This window comes from Danio rerio, chromosome 1, assembly GCF_049306965.1.
Source record: "Danio rerio strain Tuebingen ecotype United States chromosome 1, GRCz12tu, whole genome shotgun sequence".
Lineage (NCBI taxonomy): Eukaryota > Metazoa > Chordata > Actinopteri > Cypriniformes > Danionidae > Danio > Danio rerio.
This window is the reverse complement of record NC_133176.1, coordinates 13,154,704-13,169,780: the sequence shown is the minus strand read 5'-3', so window position 1 is coordinate 13,169,780 and position 15,077 is coordinate 13,154,704.

Sequence of the window (15,077 nt, the reverse complement as noted above, 5' to 3'; positions counted from 1 at the left end):
ACAAGTTTTTATTATTAATCATCAGCTAAGTGTGAACTCTTGAAACGTTTTTGTTGCATTTACATAATTTTGAATGTAATGGATGACACTGTACAACGGAGTTGAGGATCCATGTGCAGTTTATTAATTGGAGTAGTCAGGCAGGCAACGGTCAAACAGATAGCAAACAGGAGCAACTGCTTGCATAACATATAAAATTAAGTTAGAACATGATTAAGTTAGTTTATTAAGTTACAATGACCCAAAACACATGCTGTCATCACTAATTGTTGTAATTTTTCTACAACTTTTGTTTTGACAAGTATTCGTTTTAAAATGTGGGAATATGCAACAAACATTACACAACGCACACAGTTGATTATTAATCTGTCACTGTGTTAGATTCCTCTTTATCCTGCTATAGCTCATATGCAGAGTCAATCATGTTAATATTGTCTGAAAAATACCAGTGGATCATTACAAGTAAAGCTGTCGCCGAAACACAACATTCAGAATCAAACTAAAATCTCACCAAAGAAAGAAATCAAACTAAGTGTGTTTACTTCTTTTGCATCAATAAAATCTCCTGATAAAACGTGCATATAAATGACATCTTAAAAAAAGTAATGACTGTCTGTGAGTTGAGTATTCCTGGCTCTCTCATGCATTATCAATGAGCTCATCAGCACAGCCTCTGTGTGAACTGATAGTGACGTGTTGCCCTAGAGATTACAATGTGGGTAATTTTAGCAGTTAAGTAAGTATAAATAAATGCACAACATGGCAGAAAATTAAATGTGTGCACTCAGTAAATAAACTCTGTAACTTTGCTATCCTTTCCAGCTTCCATTCTTCCGGGAAGGCACTTGGCTGTTAATAAATATTAGTACCATTAATAATCATGGCTGCAGGATTTGAGCATCATTAAGTTCATGCATTCAAGTTTAATGATGGCTCATTTCCCTTCATCTCAAAGATATTCAGCAGACTTCTAGGCCAAAATTTATGCAGGAAGGTATTATGGACAAGCTTTAGGATGCATTTGTTTATTTACTGTATATACCGTAGGCAAGTATTTGTGCATGCATATACTGTAGGCAGAGAAATCATATGATGTACTGTGATGTAATTTAACAGCATGTGTGTGTGTGTAGTGTACCTGCCGTGGCCCTAATTCTGCCTTCCAGTCTCAGCATCAAACTGTCAGTGTTGTATAACTCTGGGCTTTGAGCAGTAGTGTTGGGAAAGCTACTTTAAAATTGTTAACATACAAGCTGTTAATAATTGAAGATATAAGGAATAGTACAAAATAAAAGAAAAACACTGATGCAATTTTGGGGGTAGTTGCTTTTTAATCAAATTATATTATAGATTATATTTTTTATATATTTATCTGAATTTTAAGGAGTAGTTCACATAAAAATGACCAGATATATTGCTCACCAACAAGGTGGCATGGTGGTTAGCACTGGTGCCTCATAGGTGCTTTGATTTCCCCAACAGTCCAAAGACATGCGCTATAGGTGAACTGGATGGACTAAATTGGCCGTAATGTATGAGAGTGTGTGAATGCGAGGGTGTATGAGTGTTTCCCAGTTCTGGGTTGTGACTGGAAAGGCATCCGCTGCATAAAACATATGCTGAAATAAGTTGGCGGTTCATTCCGCTGTGGCGACTCCTAAACTTCTTTAGTGATGACTCTGATGAAGCTTTTAGGAATCATTTGTTTGGAATCAGTGGTTTGGAGTGTGTGTCATATTGGAAAGGTCATGTGATTTCAGTAAATTGTGCTTTGTACTGTCATAACACACTAAGATCGCCTCCCATTGACGAACCAGCCCAGATAGCATATGAATGTGGGCCACTTTAGGCAGTTATGCGGCACTGGTGGTTTTCTTTCGGCCCAGACAAAATTAATGTGAGCCTGAAGTGGCCAACCTGTAAAATGGCAAAGGGGGGCCAAAGAATCAAATTCATATTTGGGCCATTTAAGGCAAAAATTTGGCACATATGGCAAAATATAATCTGAATGTGAGCCTATTGTGGCCCATGTGGAAAATGGTAAATTTGTCCCAAATGATGCAGGACAAATGTTGGCCACCGTTGGCAAAATTGTTGCATAGTCATTTGAGGGTAATCTGGGTCTAAACCTAAAGTAGCTCACACGTGTAAGTGCAAATATGGCCCAGTTATCGTAAGATATATGGTGGGCCACGTTTGGCAAATATTTGGCAAAGTAAGCTCTGGCTAATGTGGATTTGAGCCTATAGTGGCCCAGAGAAGATATGGCAAATGTGGCCCAGTAATCTTAAAACATATGCAGACCACTTATGGTGAATATTCGGAACAATAAGTCTTCATAAATGGGGTGATAATTATAGGGGTCAATCCATAGCTCTTTGACATGGCAGATATGGGTAGTAATATGCACTGTAAAACTTTCGTAGTTTTTGTAGACATTCACAGTATGTCACTGTCTCTCCACTCCACCAATAGCTGGTGTGTGGTGAGCGCACTGGCGCCGTTGTCTTGTGGCTGCCGTCGCATCATCCAAGTGGATGCTGCACACCGGTGGTTGTGTGGAGAGACCCCCCTCATGATTGTGAAGCGCTTTGGGTGTATGGCCATACAGAATAAATGCGCTATATAAATACACATTACATTACATTACATTACATTACAAAATACATTTTTACACTGTGTTTTTACAGCCTAAACCTTTAACTCTTTAAACCCCACAGCAAAATTCTAGGTTTTAAAGGAACACATCTAAGTGTCCACCCTGCTGAGTGCTAAAGAAACAGTGAAACACGGATAAAGATAATGATTTACTTACATAATAACTGAGCATTGGTGGTTAACAAATCCTGTTTACGAAAATAAATACTGAAGAAAAAACAAGAACAGAAAATAGAGAAACAGACTACAACTGACTTGTCAAAGCTTTGTAATGAAATCAACTGAAGTAAAACAAATTGTTAAATCACATAAAAATAAATAAAATAATTCAGCATATAGTTAAAGCACTCCACAAACAGCATCACCAGCTACACTTATTACTAGCCTGTTTAATTTTATCTAACATCCACAAAAGTCATGATCATGGAGAAAAGTGTTTGCTTTAGTTGGGCTCTTAGCCCTGAACCCCTAAAAATATATATGTATTTTTGGGGCTGTTGTAACAAAAAAAAAAAGATTTTGAAACCTTTATCACACCAGTTCCTCCAGTTTTATACATGTTATCAATGTTATATATTTCTAGGCCAGTGGGCATAGGCAAGATGGTGATCTTGCAGACATGGTTACACCTATAAACTGTTATCCTTGGCATTTGATGGATAATTAAAAAACGGTTTCCAGGTGACTTCAAAGCCATCAATGTAATCAAGTCTCTCTAAATGTAAAAGTGCTAGAAAATTCTGAAAGCCAGGATTTAAAAAGTGGTTTTGATGCCTTTTTCCATAGACAAAGAATCATTTGTTTAGCTATCACCGTTCCATATTGGACAGCTTTTTTAATTTGATTATGAACCCACGAGGTGAGTCAGACCACCCAAAAACAGAGATTGCTGAATCAGGGGTGAGGTCACAAGAATGAAAGAGAAAACTCCAAAAGTTTTGGGGATGACCAAAAAGGTGTCCTAAGAAGCCTTCTGCAGATTCACATTAGTTGCATATAGAGGAGATGGAGAGGTAGAATTTATTCAGCTTAACCCTGGAATAATGAAGCCAATGTACTACTTTATATTGAATTTGTTGGTGTCTTGAGTTAATAAAACATGTATTTATGACCTTGATAGACTGTTTCTTGTCCCCAGTAAGTGGAATGCCTAAATCTTTCGTCCATAAATCTGTCAAATAAATGGATAGTTTGAACATTTTCTGTTATTTTATGTCTTAAGAAGCAAACCAGTTTTTCTGCAGTTTCACTTCATAATATTACAATTTATCATTAGGAGCCATGTATGTTAATTTTGCACTGCCTAAATATGTTTTTTTTTTACTCTCAAAGTTCTATTGACTTTGTTATAAGAGAATTATGGTGGCAGATTAAAAATATCAGTATAATGAAATGAGTAACATGTCAAATGAGCTTAACAGTGAGTGCAAACTTTGCTGTAGAAGTTGTACAAAGTTGTGGAAAAATTATATAGTACAACAAAACATGTTTTTCTTCAAAAGTCCAGTATTTTCGTTTTAATTGGCACAAATTGGATATACACATTTTGAGTTACACCAAGATTTAAAGGTTTATTCACAGAAAGAGAAGAGACTGCGGTGCCCTTTTGAAGATTCAAGCTTTTAGTTGAGTGCAATTAAATATATCTTGCACTTTCAAACGCAAGCTGGTGCGGCAATTACGCAAATCAGCCAATTTAAAATCAACAGTATATCCAAAAGGGAGCAGAAAGTTCGATCGACCTGATTAAAATGCATTTAATTAATTCAAGTTGACGTCACTCGTTGCTTGAACAGATTGCCTCAAGAGACTTCTTGCATTCTTTCAGACTGTCTAGACAACGAAAGAAAGTGCAGTTGGGTGAGTCCATAATATCCAACGCAGCGCTGTGGAGTCTGTCACAGCTAATTACAGGCTGCCGAACTCAGTATACATCGGCACACGTGAAATGATGCACACGTGTCTGAACATCAAGCGAATCAATTTACTCCAGATGACCAAGATTGATGACGGTTGTTATGTAAGTGTTGAAGTGGCTGTTCACTCTTCACTAAAGATTGATCTGTGATGAAGAGAGCTCAATATGTCACTTTAAGCTGCTCTCTAAATCTATTTTCCAATTGGATTAATTAAATTGTTAAATTGAGATAATAAGTGTCTGAGGACTCCCTTTATTATTTGTACCATTTGCTGTTTTTCTTGTTGAGGACATAATATTGACAAAACCTGACCAAGTTTGATCCTAAAATGTATATATAATGGTACTAAAGCTTTCTGTGTCAAATAAATAAATGTTTTACCTTTCTATTCATTGGAGAAGACTTTAAGAACAAGTGAAGAAAAGGGAATAAATAGTTTGCATGTTCTCCTCGTGTTGGCGTGGGTTTTCTCCGGGTGCTCCGGTTTGCCCCACAGTCCAAACACATGCACTATAAACTGAATATATTAATTTGGCCATAGTGTATGTGTGTGAATGAGTGTGTATAGGTGTTTCCCAGTACTGGGTTGAAGATGAAAGGGGATCCACTGTGTAAAGAATAGTTTGCGGTTCATTCCACATGGCGACCCCTGAAATAGAGACTAAGCTGAAGGAAAATGAATAAATGAATATTTTTTGGATGATTTCTGAGCTATAAAGATGGTATTTTAATGGTATTTTACAAAGATGTTACTGGTATTGCTATACTTGTGGGGTCTAAATAAGAGTAATTAATAAAACAATAAAAACAGGAGTTTACAGTAAGACATGAAAAAACTTACATAATACATTGAAGTTGAAAAATAATGTTTAAAATTTAAGAATATTTCACTCGGTCACTCCTTTAGCTTATTCTTACATATTAATCAATCATTTATTTTCCTTTGGCTTAGTCTCTTTTTCAGAGGTTGTCACAGTGGAATGAACCACCAACTATTGCAGCATATAAGTTATGCAGCGGATGCCTTTCTAGCTGCAACCCAGTATTGGGAAACACCCATAAACACTCCTTCACACACAGTTTTACACTATGGCCAATTTAGTGTATTCAATTCACAAGTACCACATGTCTTTGGACTGTGGAGGAAACCGGAGCACCTAAAGGAACGCCAACATGGGGAGAACATGCAAACTCCATGTTTGAAATGCCAACTGACTCAGCCGGGACTCGAACCAGTGACCTTCAAACAATATTATCACAAAAACAAAACACAGAGGGACCATTAAAAGCTTGCAAGTTAGAGCAAAATGACTGCACTCTTAATTAAAGTTTTTACAATTCCTCAGGGCATGCTGTGCGATCTCAGCATTTCTCACTCCACAACAATCTGATGAAAAATGTTAAAATTGGCATCCAACTGTGTATTGGTTAGACATAAATATATAATAAATATTCATCTATTATGAGATAATTACTGATCCATGAATTTGTATTGCGTAGCTGCTACAGCAAATCTGGCAAAATAACAACACTGAGACATTTCACAAAATGTCTTCTTTCTTGTTCTGTAGAAGACAGTAAAAAAATCCTTAAATGAGCAGTTTTTCTGTATTTTGAAATTCGTGTTTTTATTTTTTTCCTGTATATTTTTGCTTTTGAATTGCATTATGAGACCTTGATCTTTCTTCCAGCAGCTTTTAACCTAAAAAAGTTTGAAAAAGTGACTTTTATTAATTATGTTTAATGATATATTGTCTCTGTTGGTGTTGTATATTATGCTACAAAAACCTTGTTATAAACTTCCAGTTTCTGTTATTTTACAGATTATATTTTATTTCTTATACTTTATATTATTTAAGATACTAAAATGTCAATAAAAGTCACTTCAAGAGTTCACTGCTGATGACTGATAATAAAAGCTTGTTTAGCATGCTGTCCCAGGAGAGAGCCCTGAGCTTTTGAGATCCTCGAGCCTTGGGCTCCCTCCCGTTTGCAGGGTGAGAGGGGAGTTTGAGCTCACGTAGATCTTGATGAACTCCCCCGGCTTAATTCTAGCTAAATGATGGATACGGATGACTGAGGAGAGATGTACTTGCTAGGAGCTTGACTAAAAATTGACTGATCAATTTTGTGTGTTCAATTTACTGTGGGAGGAAACAAAGGTATTAAGATCAGAAAACTCTGGTTATTTATAGTAAGTTAGGAATCATCTGATTGGATAATCGATCATGAACTGATGCTGAAACAGCTGAGAACAATCATCAGCGCTTGATCCTCTCAAAATTTGTTTCAAGAGTTTCCACTTAGATATGCTTAGCATTTATAGCAGGTTTGGCATGCTGTCCCGGGAGAGAACCCTGAGCTCGGAGATATTTGAGCCCAGGGCTCCTGCCCGGTTAAGCATATCAGGAGATCCAAGATCAGGTAGGTCTCGAGAGCTCCCCCTTTAGAAAAGGGAGGTAAAGGAGGAGATGGGGTGGAAGGGGGGATTCTTCCAAAACGAAGATAGAGCAGTAGGGAGAAAATGATCCATTTATAGTAAAATAGGATCAATCTGATTGGATCATTACTAATTACAGATGAGCGGCCAGTCGTGCTCTATCATATCACGTGCTCCTCTCGAAATTAGCTTATGAAACTTCACTTAAAAATAAACTTCACTTTGTCAAACTGTAGAGTTGAATTTTCAACATCAAAAGTCAACAGAGCAGAGATCAACAACCCTTAATGCAATTCACAGCCATAAATAAACAGAAAACACTTGTAAATCACGAAATACAGAAACTGTTCATTAAATATATATATATATATTTTACAGTGTCTCTTTAATAATCATTGTCACAGAATACTTTATGTCTGTGCAGTGTATGGCGTGACAGCCCATAGATATTTCATCACCAGGTCTGTTGACATGAGAGGACATCACGAATCTTGTTTACAGCACAGAGTCTCACTTTAGCACTCTGCCATTTGTAAGTGCTGTGGAGGAGGCATTGTGCCAGCCACAGGAGGCATTCCCACCATCTCTGCCAGCTTGGCCCTTTTAAGATGAGTTCACATCAGCCAGCTTTGCTTCCTCAGGGGGTAAACTTTATCTGGATGTGTCTGCCATCATGATCGCAACTTCTGCAGTTAAATCTCATGAGTTTAAAGGTGTGAGATTTGCTCATTGTTGAACACGGTAGATGTGCGTCACAACAGCATGGAGCTACAGTATGGTTCTCTCTAATCTGTTTCACACAGTGTTATTCTTACCATATCAAATGTGAGACAATTCGCTAAATTCGCTAAATAAATGCACATTGAATGCACAGTTGAAGTCAGAATTATTAGCCCTCCAGAATTATTAGCCCCCATATATATATATATATATATATATATATATATATATATATATATATATATATATTTATATATATATATATATATATATATATATATATATAAATAAATAAATAAATATATATATATATATATATATATATAAATAAATAAATAAATAAATATATATATATATATATATATATATAAATAAATAAATAAATAAATAAATATATATATATATATATATATATATATATATATAAATAAATATATATATATATATATATATATATATATATATATATATATATATATATATATATATATATATATATATATAAATATATATATATATATATATATATATATATATATATATATATATATATATATATATATATATATATATATATATATATATATATATATATATATAGGACCGACACTCCAAACATGTAAAAAAAAAGGTCAGATTTTGATTGAAGTGGATTAACTTGCATGGATTAATGCTTCACCTAAAGAATAACAATGTGCGCTAGCAAAATAAATACTGTAAATTTTGATTTCAAAAGGACTTTACTGTTGGTTGTTGTAATGTACTTAATATTATTTGTAGACATTCATTCATTTTCCTTCGGCTTAGTCCCTTATTTATCAGGGGTCACCACAGCGGAATGAACCACCAACTACAGTATTCCAGCATATGTATTACACAGCAGATGCCCTTCCAGCAGCAACCTAGTACTGGGAAACACTCATACACTCTCATGTTCACACACGCACTCATACACTAATGCCAATTTAGCTTATTTAATTCACTCATAGCACATGCCTTTGGATTGTGGGGGAAACCGGACCACCCGGAGGAAACCCAAACGAACACTAAGAACATGCTAACTCCATGCAGAAATGCCAACTGGCCCATCTGGGACTTGAACCAGCAACCTTTTTGCTGTGACGTGACAGAGCTAACCATTGCGCCACTGTACCACCCCACAACTGCAGACATCAGTATGAAATCATCTTGGTGCTTTCCCTTTTGCAGACAGGAAATTATGCCACTGATTAACAAATTTCACTCTCCTGCCACTCACTTACTACAGGAGATTAATACAGATTACTTGAGACAGATGATGTGTGAAGGGAAATCCTTAGAGAAAAGAGTAGAATATTTGATCTGATGACTGATTCACATACTGTTCATCTTCATATATTTCACGGGGGTTATGCAAGTTACATTTAGAAGCAGTAATATGGAGTGTGTTTACACTTGGCAGTTTTAGTTTGATTAAAACAAAATCTGGTGGGACTGCTCTGTTAGTGTGATTAATTTGAATAAGTGTGAATAAAGTGACCAGTGGGCCACAACTGCTGAAAATGTGGCTTTCTGTCTGCCTTCAAACGCCTAAAATATACACACAACAGGGACCATGTGAACTGAAAAATACAACCATGCATCAGTAGCACCCGTTATTGTTTAGATTGTTCTGTATGTTCTGTTACAAAATGTATGTCATGTAGGCCAAAACGTCTGATTGGTTTATCGATGATTGTTGATGTGAGAGGCAGCACAGTGGCACAGTGAGTAATGCTGTCACCTCACTGCAAGAAGGTCGCTGGTTCGAGCCTGCATGTTCTCCCGGCTTTTGTGTGGTTTTCCTCCGGGTGCTCCCCACAAGTCCAAAGACATGTGCTATAGGTGAATTTAATAAACTAAATTGGCTGTAGTGTATATGCGCGTGAATGAGTGTGTATGGGAGTTTCCCAGAGATGGGTTGCAGCTGGGAGGGCATCCACTACATAAAACATATGCTGAATAAGTTGGCGGTTCATTCCGCTGTTCCTTCCGCAACCCCTGATTTATAAAGACACTAAGCCGAAAAGAAAATTAATAAATAAATGAATGCAACCCGGGCTCATTGTGGAAAAGTAGCCCCGCAGACTCGCGGATATGCGGCTTTTTGTTTTCCCGGATCCGCGAGAGGCCGCTGTGCGCGTATTTTTCCGTTCTGACGCTAAAAGCCGCTGGATCAGCCGACCCGGCCGCCCTCCTCTTCCTCCTCCTCCTCCTCCTTACCTAAACCCGAGCGTTGGTTCGCAAAAGCCGTCCAGAAAAAAAAAAAAAGCAAAAGCCCTCGTCTTCAATTTCGACCGCGTTTTCGGATCCCGACGCGTTCTCGCCCTTATTTTTAGGATTACGTTTTTCACCTGATTTCTGGAACCGCTGTTCCCCGGACTCGATCCCGGTCGTCGTCCCCGCGGCCGGCTCCTTCTCCTCCTCCTCCTCCAGAGCCTCCGCTCCGCTCTGTCGACGCAACGCTGTGAGCTAAGCGGACAAACTGGTTGCATCGGGAAAGCCCTCCACTCGGAGGCAAACTGTCGGCCAACGAGCGCGAAAAGGAGGAGCGTTCGCTCGAAAAAAACTAAATGCGGCCATACGTACCTCCGGCCACGTAAATCACGGTCTCCAGAAACGTCCGCGGGGGTACGTTTCCAGAATGAGCTTGGGTTGAATGAATGTTGATGTGAGACCAGCCGTGTTCAATTAGAGGACGTGATCCTCTTGAAATTAGTTTGTAAAACTTTACAAAGTGACACAACGCAGGTACGCCACGTGATAATGACAAATGATGTATTTGGTTTGTTGACTCACATTCATATTATATAGAACACACTTTTCTAACAGTTGTGCAGTATATTCAAATTTAAATGTAGTGCCTATATTCCAATATGCGCAAAACGCATCGATTGAAAATAACGAATTTGGTGTACAAAGGATGCAATATGTGAATGGCCCTAAAGAGAAGTTTATTTAAAGACCACTCAAGATTATAACTGCAGGATTTTACTGAATATGTTGTGATTTATTTGTTGACACCATTACTGTGACTTTTTGTAAAACATCTTGGCTTTGGCTTGGTCTCAGCATACACTAATCTTGATTTATGTGGTCTTGATGTGTCTTATTTTAAACAACAAGCTACTATATGTAGCTTATATTATTAAACGGCTACAAATAAAATAACAAGCCCAGTATGTAGAAAATCTCCAAATAAAGTGCTGTAACTGGGAGTGGCTTCCTTGGCATGCCATGAAAAGAGGGCATTCTTTGCTTTTATTAAAAATTATTTTAGTGTGTTTTGAGATCATCTTGATAAACACAGCGATCTCCCTTATTTTGTTTCCTCTCAGCAATCTGCCTTCCTTCCTGCCTGTTAAAACACAAAGATTTACCACACTGTACTCACTAGGCCTACCTTTCCTTGAAACCCTATTTTCCTCTCTCTCTTTCCTGCCTTGCTGGATGTTTGTTTAGGAAGGCGCCTTCAGCTCTGTTCACATTGGTGTTTAAGGATGTTAAAAGGGTGAGCATCTAAACACAGCCTAAAGAAACCAGAACACAAACACACAGCCTCAAGACGTCACTGCTCACACTTGGTACAAGACACACACACTTTGGTCAAAATAAGCCTGAGAGACGTTCAGTCACCTGATTCACCAGTGATAACATTTAAGGACAGGCAGCAGCGAGGGCCACCCAATGACCATCCAGAGCCCTCAGGCTGAGTTCTGGACGGTGTGCTGCTCTGATCTTCCTCATGATCGCTCAAGCGGAGCATTCCCTGGCATCCAGGACTCTAAATCTTATGAAACACAATAAAATGTCAATGTTTATATTCTCCGTAATTCACTTACCTTTATTCACATTTCTGCTTGATCTGTGGATTTATTTCCCTACTGGTGGATTTATATCTCTACTGCAAATTGATGTGAATAATCTTGATGATAACTCTACGTATAGTTACTAATGAGTGTTTTTGTAATGGCAATAATCATGATGTTTAAATGTTACACTTACATGTACTGTAGGACACCAAAATCCAGCGCCATTATCATTATGGAGCACTATTAAATCCAATAAAAGCACACGTATGATTAAATCAAATAAAACAATATATTAATTTATTCATTTTTGGCTTAATCCCTTATATATCGAGATATATCCAGCTGCAGACCCCCACATGTAGGCACACAAAATCTAGCACACACAATCTGGGCCAGTGGTCCTCAACCTTGTTCCTGGAGATCTACCTTCCTGCATATTTTAGCTCCAACACTCATCAGACACACCTGAACCAATTAATTAGGACCTAAACAGCAGTTAATAATTACATGCAGGTGTGTTTGATATGGGTCACAACTGAAATCTGCAGGAAGGTAGATCTCCAGGAACAGGGTTGAGCACCCCTGATCTAGGCAAACCACATACTGTATGGTTAATGACTGAATTCCTACTGAATTTTACAAATATGGCGATTGAGTCCGCCCGTGCTGCCATTCATTGAACTGAGAACAGTTTAGGGTTTTCCTTCAGTCATTATTTCATAATTATAACATTACAATTATTTTAACATCTGTGCAGTTTTGGTACTCAAATTATGTAAATAAAAACAATTAGTTGAACTTATGACTTAACATATCCACATACACAAAGAAAACATAATAGACCATCTAATTAGGATTAAGTAATAAACTAATTAAGGATCTTAATGTTGTCAAAGTTAAAATCATTTTGTTGTAAAATATAAAAAGCAAACAATAATGTGTCACAATAAATGAATTACTAAAGTTAATAATTTAAAATTAATATAGTTATCTTTTACTAAACTTTTACTTTTTGTTTTTATTAATTAACAACAGATAATTTGTTTGTATTACTATATTTGTTGCAACTGTAATTTCCACAAATTATCAGTACTTTGGTTTAAAAACAATATATTACTTACTCTAAATTACTATAGTATTTAACGTGGGAAATCATTAACAAAAGTTATTTAAAAAATAAGCAAATAAATACTATTCAATCCCTGGAGTAAAATATTAATATACTGATAATTTGTTTGTATTACTATATATTACTATAATTAAATGTATTATACATTTAATTGATGTAAAAAGATTTTGTATTACATATAAAGATGTATTGTAGCCTATACATATTTGCTATGATTTCCTTCATTATAATGAATCCATTATATATATATTAAACATGTCCAAGAACGTTTATATATCTCAAAAATGTTTTATCATGCAACGAGCAACTGCTTTACTGACTCTGTCAGATTAATAATGACTGGTCATCTTTACTGACTGATAGAAAACTGTTCAGACTATTGTAATGCGATCGGAAACAACATTCCGGCAAACAATATTTATTAACTATATAAAAATAAACTGATGACGATGTCTGAAAAGACATTAATAATATTAACATTCGTTGTAACCATATTTTGCCTAGATCGTGTGTGATGGATTGTGTGTCTGAAATGTATGTGGGTCTGCGGGTCTGGATAGGTATACTGTATATCAAGGGTCGCTGCAGCGGAATGAACCTCCAACTATTGCAGCCCTTTTAGCCGCAACCCAGTACAGGGAACCACCCAGACACACACGCACTGATACTCTACGGATAATTTAGTTCATTCAATTTAAGCCTATTGCATATCTTTGGACTGTGGGGGAAACCAGAGCACACGGAGGAAACCCACACGAACATGGGAAGAACTCTTCAAACAGAAATGCCAATTGACCCAGCCAGGGCTCGAACCAGCGACCTTCTTGCTGTAATGCGACAGTGCTAACCACTGAGCCACCATGCCGCCCTCACAAGGGTAATGTTTTTGTATAATGTAGGCTAATGCTGATCGTTATAGCCTTTATCACAGACTAAAATAATATAGAACAGTGTTCGTTCAGAAAAGAAAGTCGTTTTAAACACTCGATTAGTCATGCCAGGTCGATGGGCACTCAACTATTGGTAAAAAAAAAACAAATAAAACACAAATATGCTTCTGTTCTTATAAGCTGTGAGAATTTGACTGAAGCTAAAACAGTTTTCTCTTAAAAAAAAAACACAATATGATACTGCAGCATTAGAATTTGTACTGTATAAGTCTAAATTAAAGTCCAAAATAAAGACGTATTTCTGTTCAATTAAGAGCTAATCAAATAGGCTGATAGTTCGTAGCTAATTCTTCAATTCAATTTTGCGGCCATAACACAATTACATAAACAAATTTCACGCAAATTACATACGTTTTCTGTAATGTATTTTGCTGTAAAAATGTGTAATATAATTATAAATAAATACAGCACTTTCATTTTTACATTAATACCCAAGTGCGTGTAACAGAAGTGACGTCATCACGGCGTTTTGTTTCGTGTTGTTTGGCGATTTTCTCGGCTCGCCACTGTTTTTTTGACCAAATATCTTTTTAGGATTTTACCCCGTCATATATGAAAGTATGGCGGTTTAAATGTCTTGTGACACCCACCGCCTCCAGTCAAGGGATTAGCTGTTTTTGAAATAATTAAAATGCGTCCCTGAAAAAGGAAAACGCCCGAGGACAGAGATAGGTCACACTCTGTTCTGTTGTTGACACATAAAATAAAAAACACAGGATAAAAAGCAGAAGAAATGTACGTCACAAGGTTAAAGAGGTTAAAGAGCAAAGTATTGATTCTGTCGGTGCACATTCAGTTGCTCTGAAATCAGGACTGTGTGGTTTGTTTCTTTAAATAGTTTAAGCCAGGGCAAATCTTTTTAGCTAAGACTAACAAGACTCTCATTTGATATTTCCTCTCACAGACACAAAGAAACGACCACAAATCCATTTTATATTGAAAAGAATTACTTTTTATTATTTTTCCAATAGTATTTTTTTGATAGTTTGTTCGTAGTCTCATACCGCACATAATATACATTCATTGTTTTTCTGAAGGCAAGACATAAATAAAAATGTAATTAAAAGGGAGCCATCCAAAAATCCAAAGGTAAACACCTGTAGGGCCTGTTTTTATTCATTCATATATTCATTTTGTTTTTCAGCTTAGTCCCTTTATTAATCTGGGGCAGCCACAGTGGAATGAACCGGCAACTTATCCACCACATGTTTTATGCATTGGATACCCGCAGCCGCAACCTATCACTGGGAAACACCCATATGCACCCATTCACACAGATACACTTCTGACAATTTAGCTTACCCAATTCACCTCTATCATATGTTTTTGGACTTGTGAGGGAAGCGGGAGCACCCGGAGGAAACCTACGTAAACAAGGGGAAAACATGCAAACTCTACACAAAAATGCCAACTGACCCAGTTCGAACCAGC